The 14266-nt window shown below is 36.6% G+C and overlaps 1 pseudogene across 1 annotated transcript in view; it reads right to left on the reverse strand.

Moving 5' to 3' along the window:
• LOC311599094 (55 kDa erythrocyte membrane protein-like) overlaps positions 1–10117 on the reverse strand; it is a 35736-nt pseudogene extending 25619 nt beyond the window's left edge. Inside the window, exons 1-4 of the transcript in view lie at positions 10030–10117; positions 6965–6987; positions 5824–5950; positions 3657–3728 (exon numbers count right to left, since the gene is read on the reverse strand). The product of the transcript in view is annotated as a 55 kDa erythrocyte membrane protein-like (transcript). The remainder of the gene's footprint in view (positions 1–3656; positions 3729–5823; positions 5951–6964; positions 6988–10029) is intronic.
• Between the last annotated feature and the right edge of the window lie 4149 nt (positions 10118–14266).

The following is a 14266-nucleotide window of genomic DNA, read 5'->3' on the forward strand; positions in this document are numbered from 1 at the left end:
CTTATAAACACAGACACAAAAATTCTCAATAAAATCCTTGCAAAATGAATGCAAGAACATGTGAAAAATATCATCTACCAGGATCAAGTATGTTTCACCTCAGAGATGCAGGCATGGTTTAAGATATGTAAATTAATAACTGTAATCTATTATGCAAACAACTTAAAAGACAAAAAACCATGTATCATCTCATTAGATATAGAAAAGGCCTTTGACAATATCCAGCACCACTTTATGATAAAAACCTTGGAGAGCTTAGGGATACAGGAGACATATATCAGCACCATAAAGGTAGTTTACAACAAGTCCATATTCAACATTAACTTAGAGAGAAATTCAAAACAATTTCACCAAAATCAGGAATAAAGCAAGGCTGTCCACTCACTCCATTTCTATTCAATATAGTACTTTAAAACATGGCAAGGACAATAAGACAACTTAAGGAAATCAGAGCGATATCATTTTGGAAAAGAAGAAGTCAAAGTATGCTTATTTGCAGATGATACGGGAATATACATAAGTAACCTAAAAGTTATGCCAGGAATCACCTACAACTGATAAATCTTTTTCAATAAAGTAGCTGGGTACAAAATTAACTCATAAAAACTCAGTAGCCTTCCTATATACAAGTGACAAAGTGTTTGAGAGAGAAATCAGGGAAACAACTGCTTTCACAAGAGCCTCAAACAATATAAAATATCTTGGGGTAATTGCAACCAAGTAAGTAAAAGATGATTGGGATTAAAAACCTCAAGTCTTTGAAGAAAGAAGTCGAAGAAGATATCAGAAGATGAAAAGATCTCATATGCTCATATAGTGGTAGGATTAACATAGTAAAAATGACCATCCTACTGAAACCAATCTACAGATTCAATGCAATCTCATCAAAAGTCTAACATAAAATCTTCATAGGTCTTGAAACAACAATTCTCAATGTCATATAGAAAAAATTAGGATAACTAAAACAGTTATGAACAAAAGAACTGTTGGAGGTTTCACTGTTTCCATTTTCAAGTTGTACTACAGAGCTATTGTACTAAAAACTGTATGGTATTGACATACAAACAAAAACATTGACTAATGTAATCAAGTTGAAAACCCAGACATAAATTTATACATCTATGAACACCTGATTTTTTTGAAAGAAGCAGGAAATACACACTGGAAAAAATGCAGCACCTTCAACAAATGGTGCAGATCAAACTGGATGGCTGCATGTATAACAATCCAATTAGACTAAACTATCTGGCCTTCAACCCCATCAGAGACTTGAGAAGGAATAAAACTTAATTACCTGTGTGAGAGATGAGATATGGTAGATATTAATTTTCCTTCAGAAATTTAGACTCAACAAGATAGGAAAGATGTTTATCTCAGGTTTGCCAAATACAAACAGGCAAATCACTATGAATGTAACATTTACATAATTCCTGATTGTTTGGTTGTTTTTCTTGCTGTATTTAGTTTATTTTATTTATGTGTAATAATATAAATGTATATATTTTAAAAGAAACAAAATTTTAAAAAATCTACACACTGGGACAACAATTCTATCACAAGAGTCTTGAAATTATTCATATCCATGGTGTTCAGAAAATACTAAGATAAGTTTTTCACAGTATTTAGAAGAATATTATGGTGTTTTTGCTTCTTTTTATGAAACAGATATTACTCTTCAGAAGGATTTTGCAAAACTTGTCAATCTATTTCTTAAAGTTCATTGAATCTGGAAGACATCAGAAATTATGTGTGCTTGTGCCTTTACTGGAAATTAGAAAATATATATATACAGTAGAAATATATAGACAGATGCAGATCTCAGGCCCTCCTAAAGTTTACCCGGAATGGTGCTTTGTTTATACAAATTTTCTATAGAAAGGTTATGAAACCTTTTGAAATATGACTTCATTTTAAAAGTTTGATTTATAATTGAATCATGTTTATAATACAAAAATATCTGAGGAGCTTCAGCTAGAGAAGAATATATAACTCTTCACTCAAAGATAATCACTTCATATTTTACTGTACTTTCCTTAGTGTGTTTATAATCACTTAATATTTAAATGTGCTCTCCTTCCTCTACTGTGCTTTTTTCTGTACTCTACCATACTTACATCTGTAATATGTGCCTTGTTATTTTGTTTTACGTAATATGTAAGCACTACGTGCCATTATCATACTCATAAATTTTGTGACTTTATATTAACATTCAAATAAAGTTTGTAAATCATTAAGAATATATATTTCTGATCTGAAATAAAGTGTTGATATGAATATAAAATATGTACATTAAGTAGGTAAAAAGAATACAAGTAGATGCCTACTTATCATCTTGTACAAAACTCAAGTCCAAATGGACAATGACCTCAACATAGAATCAAATTCACTGAACCTGAAAGAGGAGAATGTGGGGAATACCCTTGAACATACTGGCACTGGAAAAGGCTTTCTGAGCAGAACGCCATAAGCACGGGTACTAAGATCAACAATTAATAAATAGAATCTCATCACATTGAAAATCTTCTGTAAGGCAAAGGACACCATCATTCAACCCATCAACTTTCCCCACCAACTGGGAAAAGATTTTGACCAATTGCATATCCAATAGAGCACTAATAATCAAAGTATATAAAGAACTAATATAACTAAACATCAAGAAAACAGACTAATTAAAAATGAAGTATAGATCAAAACAGAATTCTCAAAAGAGAAAACTCAAATTACTAAGAAACTCTTAAAATAAATGTTCAACGAACTTAGCTGTCAGGAAAATTCAAACCAAAACTACTTTGAGATTTCATCTTATGTCCATCAGAATTCACTGCTAGTCAGCCTGCAAACGCAAACAGCCACAATTGAAATTAATGTGACTTTTCTTCAGGAAGATGGGAGTCAGTATACCTCAAGATATAGCTAAACCACTTTTTGACATATACCCAAGGGGTGTTTCATCTTTCCTCAGAAACACTTGCTCAACCATGTGCATTTCTGCTCTATTTATAACAACCAAAAATTAGAAAGAACCTAGATATCCCTCAACAGAAGAATGGATAAAGAAAATGTTAAACAAGAGAGTGTTACTCAGATATTTAAAAAATTGCATCATGGGGGGCTGGGGAGATGGCTTAGAGGCTAAGCACACTGACTACTCCTCTGGAGGTCTAGAGTTCAATTCCCAGCAACCACATGGTGGGTCACAGCCATTTATAATGAGATCTCATGTTGTCTTTTGGCCTGCAGGTGTACGTGCAGGCAAAGCATTGTATATATAATAATAGATAAATAAATATTTTTTTCAAATGGCATGATGAAATTTTCACATAAATGGATAGAGCTAAAAAAACAAAATCCTGATTAAGGTCTCCAAATTTCAGTTTGTAGTCATTTATACGTAGAAATTAGCTCTGAAGTCAAAGATAACTATGCTACAATCCATAGAAGCACCAAGGTTATGTGTTAGTGTCTTAGGTACAGGAAGGTGCTCTGCACCCTACCAAAGGAGGACTGTAAACTCTAACCCATCCACGAGCCTTTTGATCTACAATGGTGTTGTGCCTGCATGTTATGCTAGTGTAGCGGTGGTGCAAAGCTTGTTGGAGTAACCAAAGAAGTACCTTAGTTGATATAAAGCTCACCCTATGAGGTGGAACCCTTACCTGACACGGCGTGGATAACCAAGAACATGAGATCAGATGGCTCAGAAGCCTGGGATAAAACCAAATACTGTTCTAAAAGAAACAACAAAACAAGCAAACAAGCAAAACATGGCAATACTATGCCTCTAAACGATAACCTGCGACACATAGGTTCATGCCGTATTCAACAATCATCAAAGAAACTTCATCCTGGAGCAGATGGAACAAATGCAGAGACCCAGAGCTAGACACATTTGCAGAGAATGAGAGACCTGGGAACTCTTAGCCACAAATGGTTTTACTCCGCCAAATCCTTCCCCTCAGAGGTCAGGGAGCCCTGAGGAAGATGAGACTAAAGGAGTGTTTTGCTTTTAACATGGCTTCCAGGTAAAGGATTTGTGACTCTCCTGAGTAGGAAAACAAGCAGCTTTCTATGTCTATATCTGGTTTTTGTGCCTTGTCTTGGGGTCCTTTTATTCTTTTTGTTTCCTTTTTCCTGCTCTGATGTACTAGCTTTTGTTTCTTCATACTATTTTATTTTATCCTCTGGAAGTCTATGTTTTAAGGAGACAAAGTGAAGGGGTGATGGGATGGGGAAGAAACAGGAGGAGTAGAAGGAGAAGAACCCACTGTCAGGGTGCATTATGTGAGAATAAAAGCTATTTTAAATAAAAGAAAATGTTTTTATCTAATAAAATGTATAATCCAGATAAATATTTTAATTTAATGACTATTTTTAAGTTAAAACCTAGAAGAAATAATAATATTTATTGATTAATTATTGATAGCTCTCTGTTTTCATTTACCCGGGTATATTTTTTCAGAGCCATGTCTATTCTAGAATGTAAGAAACCTAAAATAAAGCTTAACAATTTGCAAAGATATTGCTGTGTTTACTCATGTCCATTACTAAAAAGTAAAAGAGAGTTTTCTAAAATTACTTTTAGAATAAATGTGTTTATTAGACAAATAAATGTACCAAAGGAATAAATGAGTTTTTAGAACATGTCCATTGGTTTTTTCTGTAAATGTTAATTACCATTGGTAAGTCAACTTTACTTCTTGTTCTCAGTAGAATAGAAACAAATAAAACATTTTACTTTTAACTGAAGAAATGTTGCTCAGATAATTCTAACATCTGAGGAAATATTGAATGGAAAGTATACTTACAAATTGTATGCATGTGCATTTCTCTATGCTCTACAGAAAGAGTTAATATGTCAGTTAGTAAAATAAAATACACTCAAAGTACCAGTTTGAAATTATTTACAAAAGAGAAACACTGAAGGACTCTTTGATGTTTGAGAATCTAAGCGCACTATGAGTGAAATTGTTTTAGTATTTTATCTATCCATGCTTAGCTATGCGAGTTTACCACAGTTACCTTTTGATAGAGGAATAAAGTGTGATTCAACCCTAAAGAAGACGGCTTTAAAAAAGACACAAAAGCCAACGTGTTTGAAACTGGGTCTTAGTTTCAAATATACTTTCTTGAGGAAAATGAGTTTTTAAAATATTAACTGGGTAGTTAATTGTTGACTTACTCTTCAGGCCTAATAAAATGATCTAGGTGACTGGAAAAAAATCGGTACCACCATGCAGAAGAAATTACTTCATGTCTTCCTACTGATGTGTTCTTATTGTCTGTCTTGGGCTTCATAAGCTAGGGAAATAAATTCACATCATTTGTATTATTTCTTCAAAAGTACAATGTGGGGCTTGGTAGTATGGATGGGAAACACATTTTCATTGCCTGTCTCCATTCTGCCACTATTCTCCAAGGGCTAACCTCACTTTCTCTTCCTGGGGTACTGCTTTGGGGTGACTTCAAAGCTATCCACACCAACAGTGCTTCTCTCCATTTTTTTGATTGGGGCCAAGAAGGAGTGAGTCAGGCTTTTCACCTGCTGCCTTTCCGTCATCTGACAGGCCCTCAGCAGGTACTACAGCTTGCTGGGGACTTCTAATGGTGATTCATAGCTAGTCAAAGGTTGTCTAAGACCCTCACATTGTTAAATACCTGTGCTTTTTGTCCCTCCCAGGAGCTAGCAAGTCTCACTCCAGGATGTGGGCGGACCACGTTTTCACCTTGTAGGATATCGCATGACCCAGACTTAAATCATTTTCTTGCTATCTAGCTAGAGGGATTTGCAGGCCAGTCATCAAAATTTATCAAAGTTATTCTTACCCTGGGCTGTCAGAGAGGGCTGGGTAGGGAGATCATTGTTTCTAGACGTTTCTTGCTGATGGCTCGTTGGAGGTCTTTTAAAAATGGCTTCTTCCTGCTGTTCCTGGTTAATTCTGAGAATAGAGAACTATTGGCACATACATGGCACAGAGATCATAAGATTCCTCTGGCTGGATGGTAGGTCTGCTCAGGGATGACTCTAGTGCTAATTGTATTTTTGAATTCCTGGGATGGCCTCTGTACCTCCTTGCACAGGTATACGTGGAATAAGATTTTTGGTTTTTATCCTCTCTCCCTCCCTCTCTCTCAGTTTGTCTATCATCTACATGTCTTTTGACCATCTGTCTCTACCCTCCCTCCCTCCCTTCCCCATCTGTCTTCAACTTATCAGGAACTGAAAGTACAGTTTGTATTTTCTGCAGGTCTCTATTTCTCTTAAGCTGAGAAATGGTTTAAGTTATACAGCTGTATTGAGTGTATACTTAGGCATGAGCACTTCAGACAATTATTCTGGAATTCAAATAGTGCTCTGGAATGGGCACTAGATGCTCTTTCCTTCTGTTTGACTTTCTAGGGTTTGCTCCATTTTTGTTTTTGTATCTTTATTTTTTGAGGGGTATTGTAATTGTTGTTGAAACTGGTGTCTTTTTATTGTCACTCGCTTCATCCCTGGCCTATTCCCTGGAGATTTTTCACATAGCAATCACTTGCCATCTTCCTGTTTCATCTCACTGGCATTCCTGTTTCACACGTTTTCATGGAATATAATAGATAGCCTGGAACTTGGATATTTTTGTTTGGCAACATTCCCATCTGGTTGTAAAGCCTTACTACTGTATACTCACTTTGAAAAGGTAGTTTAAAGCTTCCTGAATTATTATCATTTATAGTATGTCCAAATCTAGTTTCCTATATATTACTGACATTCTATGTCTTAAATAAGGAAATATCTAGGGAGAAAGACCAAAGAATGGGCAGCAGGAATTTGAAAGGTAGTAGAGATCAAGGGTAGCAAATTAACAATGTGTGGAAAGGTCTCTATCACAGTGCTGTTCATTTGTTATTCAATGGTCATCTATGAGAATTCAGGTATCATGTCAAGTGTTAGAGCAATTGGCTTTATAACTTAATGGATGCATACCTTCTTCATGACTTTACAAGCAGCTGCAAAATAATGAAGATAAAAGTTAAAATGATAGACATGTGGTACTGCCAAAATATGTACAAAAGAGTCAGGGAGCATTTTCATAAGGGTATTAAACTTTAGCTGATATATGAATAATGATGCTGCTGAAAAAATATATATTGTGTAGAAGAAAGAACCTTCCATCAATAGGAAAAGGAACTCAGAAATTCTGGTATGCAGAACAGTGATGAACAGTGAAAGCTGAAACAGGGTACATGATAAAGTGGCTGAAAATATGATAGAAGAAGCCTCTAGAAACTGTGCCCAAAGGGGCTTGGTAGCCATGTGAGTAACTTTAGTTCCTGTACTAAGGCATCAGGACCCACCAAGGATCTTGACTCCATTCTCTTGAATAGTAGGTGGTGAACAAGCCGAATTGCTTCAGTAATAATAATAAATACCACTGCACTGGCTTGAACATTTATTCCTTTCTTCTATAGTCATTCAAGCACACAGACGACAGTTTTCAGGAGTTAGCCTTTGGCCAAATTGGAAGGCCACTCTGACATCCTGATGATAATGACCTTCTACTCCTCAAGTCTCCGGCACTGAATACATAAGAAGGAAGAATAGAAAAAGCAAAGGCATATATTTTTGTTCCTCATAGATGTGTCCACACTGCTACTCACGTCCTATTGGACAGCATTAAGTCACATGTTACATCCACTGATTTGCAGTAGAGGCTATTTCCTTTAAAATGGATTCATGGTTGGTGTGTAGGCATTTATCTAAAGGCAGCTAGGAGGAGAGAGAATAATAATAAGCATTGAAAATGTGTTCTCAAACAGCACTAAAAAATGGGTGACATGAATGTGAGTTAATCCACAAACATGGCAACAGTCAAGTGTTGACAAGCTCCAGTAATTTATAGTACTTTTCTAAAGAAAGTCTTCACTGTCAAATGTGATTTAACTAAACTTCAGTTATCATTTTTATATAAAACTTAGAAAAAGTGTGTGCTAGAAATGACATATCTACGAAACCTTGACATACAGACAGTTATCAACTAGACAGCTACAAAACAGGAATTGATGTGGGAAAGAGGAGTTAAAGATTCTTATTAGTTTGATTGAAAGAAATGTTGGTCCTAGTGAAAGCTAATTTAGGAAGAAGGATAATGAGTTGAGTTCACAAAATACAACAAACAATTCCTAAGCCTCAGTATTGAGCTGCTGGAAATACAAAGGTAAAAAAGACACCATCCTAGAAAGTTGTGTAATTAATCCTAATGATGGTGCTTATACATACACGAACCAGTGACTACTCAATTAGAGAATCCTACATTGTATCAAATGGCCAAATTTATGTTTCAAGAAGCAATAAATTGGTAATGTTCTTAAAATATGAACCCAATGTTTCTCATATAAAATAAGAAACATTATGATCATTTCAAGTTCATAATGAGTGAATTAACCCAGAAGCAGAAAGAGTCAAATGGTATATACTCACTTATATCTGCATACTAGCCCAAGGGGCATGTCCCATGAAAGTATTCACTTACCAGGAAAGTGGGACAGAGGGGAGGGCATCCTATTGGGACTCTAGGTGGGAGAAGCATGGGAGAATGGCAAAATAGAAGAATCCAGAAGGTCCTAGAAACCTACAAGAAGAACATTATGAAAGGCAGATCTGGTCCTGCTCAAACTATGGCACCATCCAAAGACAATACATGCAGTAAACTTTGAACCCTTACCCAGATCTAGTCAATGGACAGGACATTCTCCAGTTGAGTGGAGAGTGGGGTCTGACTTTCACACGTACTCTCGTGCCCCATATTTGACCATGTCCCCAGGATGGGAAGACCTGGTGGCACTCGGAGGAAGGATAGCAGGCTACCAAGAAGAGACTTGATAGCCTATGAGCATATACAGGGTGAGGAGGTCCCCCTCAGTCACAGTCATAGGGGAGAGGTATAAGGGGAAAATGGGAGGGAGGGAGGAATGGGAGGATTCAAGGGTTGGGATAATCATTGAAATGTAATATGAATAAATTAATAAAATAAAAAAGAAAAATAAGAAACAATTAAATAGAAAGAATTGCATGTAGTAACTTGCAAAGATTAGAAATATGAAATCGCATCTATCCACAATTATTTATTACTTGTCTACTGTTGACTTTAAAGTCTTTTAGCATGAAAACACAATATCAACTATGTGGTAAAGTATCATCATACATCATTGGGAAGAACCAGAAAAACAAAAACAAATCTGTAGAAACTGGTAAGTATTGGACAAAGGAGTAGTATTTTAGAGAAAATAATAATGTAAGGGAGAAAGCACCATAGGTAGCACAGAATTATGTCAGTTTTGTGGTGGACATCTGTAATAAATGTAACTGGTAAGTTACTAATGAATAAATGCCTCAACAGAGAGAAAGCAAATGATCCACAGAGTTGCGAAGTTCAGCATATAATTGAATGTGCTTTGAGGAAGAAAGTACTGTAACTGCCAATTTTCTGAGTCAGACTTTTAAAATGTATTGTTTGTAGAGTGCGTGTATTCTATGCATGTGTATAATATGTAACAATTAATTCAGAGTGATGAGCATTTTCATTTCCTTAAAGACTAAGAATTTAGCAATAATTGCACATGGTTGTGAGATAGTGTGATGATGTAATAGATGGATGCAGTGTTTACTAATCAAAACTATGTAATTGGTGTTTGGGGTGCTATATCAGGTGTCCATTTGGGGCATTTCTGCTCTTCTAACTAGGCATGAAATGTATAGTAGGTGTGAGAAAGCCACACCTCTGTACTCTCATATGTGTCTCTCCTTCTTTAGCACATTCTTTTGTGTCATTCTTTCTATTTGTGATAAAATTACACCCATGCTTAGGAATGGCTAGACCTGAAATTCTTCTCTATAAACCCAGCAAAGATAAAAGGAACTCCTCCCGTTTCTGAGAATGACAACAAGGAACTATTCCTGTCCATTCAGCACTGACATTTTCTCATACTATGCTGTCCCTGAGTAGCTCCCTTATTTGGGCTAGAAGCCTGGAATGACTGTGGGACTCTCACAGCTAAGGTTAGCAGCATTCGCAGTAGTCGCGTATGCTGGGACTCTCCCATATGGACTGGGTTGGACTCCAGCAAATGATGGAGTCATGGTTGCCAATGCACTTAGTTTTATCTATGCTGCCTTTCCTGTGTCTGTACCTGGCACAGCTCTCATCTCACCCTTGCTGAGCTCAAGATTCTCCTGAGTTCAAGATTCTTCTGCAATTTTGACCTCATAAGTCTCGGTGACCTCGTTTCTTTGCTTCTTCCATGTGAAGAGACACGGGAGTAACAGGGGTCTTTATGTGGCCATCTCAGAATCAAGACAGACTTTGTGAAAAGAGTAACAAAGACAATGTTACTGAAATGGAATGAGCAAGGATGAAACGGAGGGAATGAGTAATGAGGACTAGCAGGAATCATATCCTGTAGGCTCCTATGTTCTTCAAACTTTGGATTTTATTATGAGTGAGGGATGCAGGATGCTATTGTACCACATGAGTGACATAGATTAGTTTAGGATTTAAAAGAATCTCCTAGGATTCTGTGATAAGGCTGTATGCAAAAAAAAAAAAAAAAAAAAAAAAAAAGGAAATGGAGAAGCAAAAAAAAAAAATGCAGTTAAGTTACTGGGCTGATTCAATATGGCCTGTTTGATGAATTGCACATTGAGACACATAAAGAAAAGATGAGCTTTTATGGCAGGTCAAGATCAAATAATGATGTCTCTTAAATGCATTACAAAGATATTGATGCTATACAATTATGTTTTAAAATGTCATTTCTAAATAAGTTCTAAACCAGAACACACACTCCTATATCTGTTTCTTTTCTGTGTCAACCTTGCCTTCACATATTTAGTTCTGTCATTCATGAAAGATCACAGTGGATGATAAACTCTGATCTCATGCACAAAATCCTTTAAAAATTAGAGTAACCTGCCTTTTCTGATTGGCCTTGCATCAGGGGCAGGGTCTTAGTATGTTGCGTATTGTCCATTAGAAGCATTTTTTTTTCTAGTCAGGCTATATTTATCAGTTGAAGATGGTCATGGAAGGTAATTACCTGCCTTTCTTCCTCAAGTATTTATCTTTTACTCAAAAGGGAGCATCGATATGAAATAAACTGAAAATGACTAAGGCAAGCCTAAAATTTGGAGAATGCAATTCCTGATCTGTATGTAGTCAGCCACTTTTAAGTAGATTTTATTTTATTTTTTTATTCTTGTTACATCTCAATGGTTATCCCATCCCTTGTATCCTCCCATTCTTCCCTCCCTCCCATTTTCCCCTTATTCCCCTCCCCTATGACTGTTCCTGAGGGGGATTACCTCCCCCTGTATATGCTCATAGGGTATCAAGTCTCTTCTTGGTAACCTGCTGTCCTTTCTCTGAGTGCCACCAGGTCTCCCCCTCCAGGGGACATGGTCAAAGGTGAGGCACCAGAGTATGTGAGAAAGTCAAATCCCACTCTCCACTCTACTGTGGAGAGTGTTCTGTCCATTGTCTAGATCTGGGTAGGGGTTTAAGGTTTACTGCCTGTATTGTCCTTGGCTGGTGCCTTAGTTTGAGCGGGACCCCTGGGCCCAAATCTGCCTATCATAATGTTCTACTTGTAGGCTTCTAGGACCCTCTGGGTCCTTCTACTTTGCCTTTCTCCCATGATTCTCTCATCTAGAGTCCCACTAGAATGTCCTCCCCTCTGTCTCAGTTTCCTGGTAAGTGAAGGCTTTCGTGGGACATGCCCCTTGGGCTAATATGCAGATATAAGTGAGTATATACCATTTGAGTTTTTTTGCTTCTGGGTTAACTCACTCATTATGATCATTTCTAGCTCAATCCATTTATCCACAAATTTTGGGAATTCCTTGTTTTTAATAGCTGAGTAGTATTCCATAGTGTATATGTACCACAGTTTCTTTATCCATTCTTCTATTGAGGGACACTTAGGCTGTTTCCATGCTCTGGCTATTATGAGTAAGGCTGCTATGAACATGGTTGAGCAAATTTTCTTGCTGTGTGCTGGAGCATCTTCTGGGTATATTCCAAGGAGTGGAATAGCTGGGTCTTGAGGAAGCCCTATTCCCATTTTTCTGAGATAGCACCAGATAGATTTCCAAAGTGGTTGTACTAGTTTGCATTCCCACCAGCAATGAAGGAGTGTTCCTCTCTCCCCACATCCTCGCCAGCATGTGGTGTTGCTTGAATTTTTGATCTTAGCCATTCTGATGGGTGTAAGATGGAATCTCAGAGTTGTTTTGATTGCATTTCCCTGATGATTAAGGAGGTTGAGCATTTCTTTAAGTGTTTCTCAGCCATTTGATATTCCTCTGTTGAGAATTCTCTGTTTAGTTCCATGCCCCATTTCTCAATTGGGTTATTTGGTTTGGTGGTGTTTAATATCTTGAGTTCTTTATATATTTTGGATATTAGACCTTTGTCAGATGTAGGGTTGGTGAAGATCTTTTCCCAGTCTGTACTATAAAGCAATAGTAATTAAAACAGCATGGTACTGGCACAGCAACAGGCTGGTTGATCAGTGGAATCGAATCGAAGACCCAGATATGAGTCCACACACATATGGTCATTTGATTTTCGACAAAGAAGCCAAATCCATTCGATGGAAAAGGGATAGCATCTTCAACAAATGGTGCTGGTCTAACTGGATGTCTATGTGTAAAAAAATGCAACTGGACCCATATTTGTCACCTTGTACAAAACTCAAATCCAAGTGGATTAAAGGCCTCAACATAAAACCAGAGACACTAAGTCACTTAGAAGAAAAAATGGGAAAGAGCCTGGAACATATTGGCACAGGAGACAACTTCCTGAGCAGAACACCAACAGCCCAGGCATTAATGTCAACAATTAATAAATGGGACCTCATGAGGCTGAGAAGCTTCTGTAAGGCAGGAGACACTGTCAAGAGAACAAAGCGACAACCTTAAGTAGATTTTATATCTGTTTTCAGTAGTGATTAAATGATGGCCTTGAGAAACCAAAATATTGTTACCTATCAAGGGAAAGTCATGTAAAGTCTAATAGCTGCCCTTAACCCAAATAAGAAAGCACATCCCAGTTATTCATAAATGCATGCTCATATGTCTCTGAAATTTGAGAGGTTTGAGTTCAGTTAGACTTACATCTGATAGATCTTCCCCTTATTTGTCCAGATAATTGAGACATAACTATATATACATTCAAAGAAATTTCAACAGCAGGCTACAAGTGGATATGTGAAAAGCCTTCAAAAACTCCTTTGATCATAGATGATATTTACCTCTTTATCGGTAAAAAGTCTTATGGGTGTGGAAAAGTAGTGAATTTGGCAATCAAAAGTTAATCCAGCAAAGAAGTGAGAAGGACAGAAGCATAGGTTATAAAACTTTTGGGGGGCAGGCAGGTAATAAAGATCTTTAAAATCTGTGATTTCAGTTACCAACTACAGCTTATTTTAAACAGAGGAGTTATGAAAGTAATATTTTAAAATAAATAGCATTGGTGTATAAGAGAACTGAAGTGGGTGGAATATGGAATAATGAAAAATTAGGCCATTATTTTTACTATAATAAACCATACGTGGAGTAGTAATTACGAAGATGGCATCGGTGATTTAAAAAAATCAATAATCACAGTTCTCAGATTTTAAAGATTTCCCAAGCACCATATGAGCTACATTCATTCTTTTATTTTATCTTCAGAATTCCCATCAGGATAATAATAAACCAAGAGCACTCAGTGTATCAATGTGGAATCTGTGGCATAGACAGGTGAAGATTTCCCTTGATATTCATTAGAAGGTAAATTTAAAAGTAAATTAATACATTCAATCTTCCTACCCATATAACAAAAAGTAGACTTATCTCACCTATGTGCAATCCATATTTAAATTTAAAAAAATGTGAAAGTAGATAAGTTACTGTTTTGAAAGTTACTGTTTTGAAAGAGAAGGGGGGCCGAGTGCAAAATGGATCAAGGAAAAGTAAGTGATGGTACATATCAAAGTACATTATAAAAATATTTGGAAATATCACAGTGGAACCCATTTCCTACAACTGATATGTGTGTGTGTGTGTTTGTGCTGTGCATGCATGCCTTCAACCATGTGGATGTAGGAATGCTGAAAGACACAACTTGATAAAAATTCCAATTGTGACTATCTGTTGGGTATAAAATTTCTGTTATGTAGGGAAACCAAGAGAAATCATTTTGACATCAGTTGACCTAAGTTGTATTTGAAAACACTGAGAAGTTGTTTG

This window comes from Acomys minous (assembly GCF_964271855.1).
Source record: "Acomys minous genome assembly, chromosome: 6".
In the NCBI taxonomy this organism is placed as follows: domain Eukaryota; kingdom Metazoa; phylum Chordata; class Mammalia; order Rodentia; family Muridae; genus Acomys; species Acomys minous.